This window comes from Schistocerca serialis, unplaced genomic scaffold (assembly GCF_023864345.2).
Source record: "Schistocerca serialis cubense isolate TAMUIC-IGC-003099 unplaced genomic scaffold, iqSchSeri2.2 HiC_scaffold_582, whole genome shotgun sequence".
Taxonomy (NCBI): domain Eukaryota; kingdom Metazoa; phylum Arthropoda; class Insecta; order Orthoptera; family Acrididae; genus Schistocerca; species Schistocerca serialis.
In genome coordinates, this window is record NW_026048171.1 from 12,501 (window position 1) to 20,000 (window position 7,500).

General features: G+C 54.8%; 2 non-coding genes and 1 pseudogene across 2 annotated transcripts; all 3 read right to left on the reverse strand.

Moving 5' to 3' along the window:
* LOC126448250 (large subunit ribosomal RNA) overlaps positions 1-1,604 on the reverse strand; it is a 5,340-nt pseudogene extending 3,736 nt beyond the window's left edge.
* Positions 1,605-1,792: 188 nt separating this feature from the next.
* Positions 1,793-1,947, reverse strand: LOC126448251 (5.8S ribosomal RNA). The gene has a single exon (XR_007584043.1). It is a non-coding gene; the product is annotated as a 5.8S ribosomal RNA (ribosomal RNA).
* A 353-nt stretch (positions 1,948-2,300) lies between these two features.
* LOC126448254 (small subunit ribosomal RNA) lies at positions 2,301-4,209 on the reverse strand. The gene has a single exon (XR_007584045.1). It is a non-coding gene; the product is annotated as a small subunit ribosomal RNA (ribosomal RNA).
* Between the last annotated feature and the right edge of the window lie 3,291 nt (positions 4,210-7,500).

A 7,500-nucleotide genomic window follows, 5' to 3' on the forward strand; every position in this document is an offset into this window, starting at 1 on the left:
TCCTTAGCGGATTCCGACTTCCATGGCCACCGTCCTGCTGTCTTAAGCAACCAACGCCTTTCATGGTTTCCCATGAGCGTCGATTCGGGCGCCTTAACTCGGCGTTTGGTTCATCCCACAGCGCCAGTTCTGCTTACCAAAAGTGGCCCACTTGGCACTCCGATCCGAGTCGTTTGCTCGCGGCTTCAGCATATCAAGCAAGCCGGAGATCTCACCCATTTAAAGTTTGAGAATAGGTTGAGGTCGTTTCGGCCCCAAGGCCTCTAATCATTCGCTTTACCGGATGAGACTCGTACGAGCACCAGCTATCCTGAGGGAAACTTCGGAGGGAACCAGCTACTAGATGGTTCGATTAGTCTTTCGCCCCTATACCCAGCTCCGACGATCGATTTGCACGTCAGAATCGCTACGGACCTCCATCAGGGTTTCCCCTGACTTCGTCCTGGCCAGGCATAGTTCACCATCTTTCGGGTCCCAACGTGTACGCTCTAGGTGCGCCTCACCTCGCAATGAGGACGAGACGCCCCGGGAGTGCGGAGGCCGCCGCCCCGTGAAGGGCGGGGAAGCCCCATCCTCCCTCGGCCCGCGCAAGGCGAGACCTTCACTTTCATTACGCCTTTAGGTTTCGTACAGCCCAATGACTCGCGCACATGTTAGACTCCTTGGTCCGTGTTTCAAGACGGGTCGTGAAATTGTCCAAAGCTGAAGCGCCGCTGACGGGAGCGATTATTCCGCCCGAGAGCATCCCGAGCCAACAGCGGCGCGGGTCCGGGGCCGGGCCAGGTAGGTCCGTCATCCGGGAAGAACCGCGCGCGCTTGCCGGGAGCCCGAGCGCCCAAAGGGGCGAATCGACTCCTCCAGATATACCGCCGGGCAGCCAGCCAGGACACCGGGGCTCTGCCCAACAGACGCGAACCGAGGCCCGCGGAAGGACAGGCTGCGCACCCGGGCCGTAGGCCGGCACCCAGCGGGTCGCGACGTCCTACTAGGGGAGAAGTGCGGCCCACCGCACACCGGAACGGCCCCGCCCCGCGGCGAGTGGAAAGGCAACCGGACACGACCCCGCCGCGAATTGCTCCGCGCGGGCGGCCGGCCCCATCTGCCGAGGGCGGAGGCCAGTGGCCGGATGGGCGTGAATCTCACCCGTTCGACCTTTCGGACTTCTCACGTTTACCCCAGAACGGTTTCACGTACTTTTGAACTCTCTCTTCAAAGTTCTTTTCAACTTTCCCTCACGGTACTTGTTCGCTATCGGTCTCGTGGTCATATTTAGTCTCAGATGGAGTTTACCACCCACTTGGAGCTGCACTCTCAAGCAACCCGACTCGAAGGAGAGGTCCCGCCGACGCTCGCACCGGCCGCTACGGGCCTGGCACCCTCTACGGGCCGTGGCCTCATTCAAGTTGGACTTGGGCTCGGCGCGAGGCGTCGGGGTAGTGGACCCTCCCAAACACCACATGCCACGACAGGCGGCAGCCTGCGGGGTTCGGTGCTGGACTCTTCCCTGTTCGCTCGCCGCTACTGGGGGAATCCTTGTTAGTTTCTTTTCCTCCGCTTAGTAATATGCTTAAATTCAGCGGGTAGTCTCGCCTGCTCTGAGGTCGTTGTACGAGGTGTCGCACGCCACACCGCCAGCCGGCTGTGCACGCTACCGAGTAAGTACCGGTATGCGAACCGCCAGGCGACGGGCGCGCATCGCACGTTTAAGGAGACGCGGCCGGCCCCACAGGCGGCCACGACACTCCCAGGTCTGCGAAGCGGGGCAAACGCCGCGCGCTTCAGTATACGTAGCCGACCCTCAGCCAGACGTGGCCCGGGAACGGAATCCATGGACCGCAATGTGCGTTCGAAACGTCGATGTTCATGTGTCCTGCAGTTCACATGTCGACGCGCAATTTGCTGCGTTCTTCATCGACCCACGAGCCGAGTGATCCACCGTCCTGGGTGATCTTTTCATAGTTTCCACCATCTCTTTCGAGACAGTTGCATAGGCGGGACTGAGGCGTGTGGCGGCCCTGTTCCAGCGTTCAGTGTCCAACGGCCTCACGGCCGATGGGCGTCGTACGGCTCCACACCGGAGCGGACAGGCAGTCGGGCGAAAGTCATTCAAAACCGGCGCCAGGCGCCAGGTGCCGCAGGCCAGCCGCTCCAGCGCTTCAGCGCTCGTACCACACAACATTGCCGTTAGTTTTGAGACGAACGCGTGGTTCCGCACGCGGCGCACGGCTACTGCGAGCCGTACAGGTAGCTGCGTGTTGCGCGACACGACACGCACATCGAAAGACATGCAGTCTAGTCGGTAATGATCCTTCCGCAGGTTCACCTACGGAAACCTTGTTACGACTTTTACTTCCTCTAAATGATCAAGTTTGGTCATCTTTCCGGTAGCATCGGCAACGACAGAGTCAATGCCGCGTACCAGTCCGAAGACCTCACTAAATCATTCAATCGGTAGTAGCGACGGGCGGTGTGTACAAAGGGCAGGGACGTAATCAACGCGAGCTTATGACTCGCGCTTACTGGGAATTCCTCGTTCATGGGGAACAATTGCAAGCCCCAATCCCTAGCACGAAGGAGGTTCAGCGGGTTACCCCGACCTTTCGGCCTAGGAAGACACGCTGATTCCTTCAGTGTAGCGCGCGTGCGGCCCAGAACATCTAAGGGCATCACAGACCTGTTATTGCTCAATCTCGTGCGGCTAGAAGCCGCCTGTCCCTCTAAGAAGAAAAGTAATCGCTGACAGCACGAAGGATGTCACGCGACTAGTTAGCAGGCTAGAGTCTCGTTCGTTATCGGAATTAACCAGACAAATCGCTCCACCAACTAAGAACGGCCATGCACCACCACCCACCGAATCAAGAAAGAGCTATCAATCTGTCAATCCTTCCGGTGTCCGGGCCTGGTGAGGTTTCCCGTGTTGAGTCAAATTAAGCCGCAGGCTCCACTCCTGGTGGTGCCCTTCCGTCAATTCCTTTAAGTTTCAGCTTTGCAACCATACTTCCCCCGGAACCCAAAAGCTTTGGTTTCCCGGAGGCTGCCCGCCGAGTCATCGGAGGAACTGCGGCGGATCGCTGGCTGGCATCGTTTATGGTTAGAACTAGGGCGGTATCTGATCGCCTTCGAACCTCTAACTTTCGTTCTTGATTAATGAAAACATACTTGGCAAATGCTTTCGCTTCTGTTCGTCTTGCGACGATCCAAGAATTTCACCTCTAACGTCGCAATACGAATGCCCCCGCCTGTCCCTATTAATCATTACCTCGGGTTCCGAAAACCAACAAAATAGAACCGAGGTCCTATTCCATTATTCCATGCACACAGTATTCAGGCGGGCTTGCCTGCTTTAAGCACTCTAATTTGTTCAAAGTAAACGTGCCGGCCCACCGAGACACTCAATAAAGAGCACCCTGGTAGGATTTCAACGGGGTCCGCCTCGGGACGCACGAGCACGCACGAGGCGGTCGCACGCCTTCGGCTCGCCCCACCGGCAGGACGTCCCACGATACATGCCAGTTAAACACCGACGGGCGGTGAACCAACAGCGTGGGACACAAATCCAACTACGAGCTTTTTAACCGCAACAACTTTAATATACGCTATTGGAGCTGGAATTACCGCGGCTGCTGGCACCAGACTTGCCCTCCAATAGATACTCGTTAAAGGATTTAAAGTGTACTCATTCCGATTACGGGGCCTCGGATGAGTCCCGTATCGTTATTTTTCGTCACTACCTCCCCGTGCCGGGAGTGGGTAATTTGCGCGCCTGCTGCCTTCCTTGGATGTGGTAGCCGTTTCTCAGGCTCCCTCTCCGGAATCGAACCCTGATTCCCCGTTACCCGTTACAACCATGGTAGGCGCAGAACCTACCATCGACAGTTGATAAGGCAGACATTTGAAAGATGCGTCGCCGGTACGAGGACCGTGCGATCAGCCCAAAGTTATTCAGAGTCACCAAGGCAAACGGACCGGACGAGCCGACCGATTGGTTTTGATCTAATAAAAGCGTCCCTTCCATCTCTGGTCGGGACTCTGTTTGCATGTATTAGCTCTAGAATTACCACAGTTATCCAAGTAACGTGGGTACGATCTAAGGAACCATAACTGATTTAATGAGCCATTCGCGGTTTCACCTTAATGCGGCTTGTACTGAGACATGCATGGCTTAATCTTTGAGACAAGCATATGACTACTGGCAGGATCAACCAGGGAGCTGCGTCAACTAGAGCTGAGCAGCCGGCCGCCCGGGAGTGTGTCCCGGGGGCCCGCGCGAACACGCAAGCGTCCGCTCAATTATTCTGCAAACAGGAGGAGGCTGAGCTCCCCTGCACAACACACCTCGAAACCCTCTCAGGTCCCGGCGGCGCGCAGCGCCGTCCTAAGTACTTGGTCGGGTTCGAGAGAGGCGCAATCGCCCGGAGTTAGGCGAGTAGACGCTTTAGGTGCGACCACCCGTGCTCCCAACTGAGCTTGCCGCTGCCGACAGAGGCCCGGGAGCGTGCTGTCGTGGCATTGCCGGCGGGAGACAACACGCGCCACCTACGGTGACCGGCAGCTCCAACGCCAGCGCCACAGAAGGACAAAAGCCCCACTTGGGTGCCGAAGCGAACTCTCCCAGCACAGCGCACGCGCCAACACGTCCGCACAGCTGCGATACAAACCACCTGCGAGAACCGCTGGGGCGACCGAGCAGCAGACGGCGTCGCGGCGCCGAGCGCCGGGCGGCGGCGCATCCTCAGCGCACACAGTCCTCAATCGGACCAGCACACTGCAGATGGCCACCGCGCTTCGCACCGGGCCCGCGAGGACCTACTTTGGCCGCAAGGCGCCGCGAGCAGGGGGCGCCGGCGCGCAGCTGCGCCGCCTGCCGCGTCCGTCGGCCGGCGCGCCTGCCACTGGCCGCCCCCACCAGCCGGCTGTAGCGCGTGCGCCCACGCACCGCGCTGCCAGCACGCCGGGCGGCCCCCCCTCACCGGCCGGGGACGGTCCCACCCAGCCACCGCCGCGTATCGCCTCACACCCAGATCCCCTTTCGCGTTCGTGGGCATGGTGGGTCCCCTTTCACGTTCGTGGGCATGGTGGGTATCCCTGAAACAACCGGTTAATAGCTCGACCGATCGTCGCCAACACTGATTCACCTCTAGCGAGAACAACCGCACCACAACGGGTTACCTGTTGTTCATTTGCGTAACGTCACCAGCAAACGTAGACGTCCATCGCCATTTGCAACGAGTATTGCATGCCTGTGTCAGGTGTCACAACACACTACGTCTGCCCACATAGACGCAACAACATGTGCACGCCTCGAGAACACGTGGAAGGTAGCCCCCGTACGTATGCGGTGTCCATTGCGCGAACGACTGTCAGCCGGCCTCTGCAGGATGTCGCAGATGTGGAACGCGGTGCAACATGCTATCACGGTGTGTGAGAAGAGACGACTACGTCCGAATACACGCTCCACTACATCAACAGACTGCTCATGCTGATCGCCATCCAGGGCGTCCGTTCCTCCCACACGTCTGAATGGCGTACCACACTGCAATCCAGCTCTTATAGGGAGACGACACGTAGCTGCGTGCACAATATTTGGACTGTATGGTCTGCCGTTGCTAGGCGCAGTCGTCGTACGGTCACACATGTGCCACGATGTATCATTCAGTACATACGGACCAATGTGCAGTACAGTTTGTGGGTTTTGCGTACATCGGCGGACAGGTGACAGGCCGTACCACAACGTAGGCTGAGTACGTCGGCATGCGAAGGGCATTGAACATGCAAACTTCTCAACGACCAGCTTGCGAAGGCAGGGGGGAAGGGGGGGGGGGCATGTACGTCCTGCTGCTATCCACCATTACAGTGTATAGCAGGAGCATGTGGAAAGTCAGCAACACCTGCAAGGTGTTTAACATGACGCGATACACAGGGGACCGGGCAGTGCGAATAGCGAACTATATTGCGAGGGTTGCGGTTAGGCAACACTACACTAATTTAACGAGTTGCATAACAATTACAGAGCAGGTTCAGCGACAACGTGCGTCAGGTTAAGGCGCAATATAGGTTAGGTTGAGGCACAATATAGGTTAGGTTAAGGCACAACATGGGTTACGTTAAGGCACAAATTGGGTTACGTTAAGGCACAACATGGTTACGTTAAGGCACAACATGGGTACGTTAGCAATTGTACGTTAAGGCACAATTTAGGTTACGTTAAGGCACAAATTAGGTTACGTTAAGGCACAAATTAGGTTACGTTAAGGCACAAATTAGGTTACGTTAAGGCACAAATTAGGTTACGTTAAGGCACAAATTAGGTTACGTTAAGGCACAAATTAGGTTACGTTAAGGCACAAATTAGGTTACGTTAAGGCACAAATTAGGTTACGTTAAGGCACAAATTAGGTTACGTTAAGGCACAAATTAGGTTACGTTAAGGCACAAATTAGGTTACGTTAAGGCACAAATTAGGTTACGTTAAGGCACAAATTAGGTTACGTTAAGCACAAATTAGGTTACGTTAAGGCACAAATTAGGTTACGTTAAGGCACAAATTAGGTTACGTTAAGGCACAAATTAGGTTACGTTAAGGCACAAATTAGGTTACGTTAAGGCACAAATTAGGTTACGTTAAGGCACAAATTAGGTTACGTTAAGGTACAATATGGGTTAGGTTAAGGTACAATATGGGTTAGGTTAAGGTACAATATGGGTTAGGTTAAGGTACAATATGGGTTAGGTAAGGTACAATATGGGTTAGGTTAAGGCACAACGTAGGTTAGGTTAAGGCACAACATAGGTTAGGTTAAGGCACAACATAGGTTAGGTTAAGGCACAACATAGGTTAGGTTAAGGCACAACATAGGTTAGGTTAAGGCACAACATAGGTTAGGTTAAGGCACAACATAGGTTAGGTTAAGGCACAACATAGGTTAGGTTAAGGCACAACATAGGTTAGGTTAAGGCACAACGTAGGTTAGGTTAAGGCACAACGTAGGTTAGGTTAAGGCACAACGTAGGTTAGGTTAAGGCACAACGTAGGTTAGGTTAAGGCACAACGTAGGTTAGGTTAAGGCACAACGTAGGTTAGGTTAAGGCACAACGTAGGTTAGGTTAAGGCACAACGTAGGTTAGGTTAAGGCACAACGTAGGTTAGGTTAAGGCACAACGTAGGTTAGGTTAAGGCACAACGTAGGTTAGGTTAAGGCACAACGTAGGTTAGGTTAAGGCACAACGTAGGTTAGGTTAAGGCACAACGTAGGTTAGGTTAAGGCACAACGTAGGTTAGGTTAAGGCACAACGTAGGTTAGGTTAAGGCACAACGTAGGTTAGGTTAAGGCACAACGTAGGTTAGGTTAAGGCACAACGTAGGTTAGGTTAAGGCACAACGTAGGTTAGGTTAAGGCACAACGTAGGTTAGGTTAAGGCACAACGTAGGTTAGGTTAAGGCACAACGTAGGTTAGGTTAAGGCACAACGTAGGTTAGGTTAAGGCACAACGTAGGTTAGG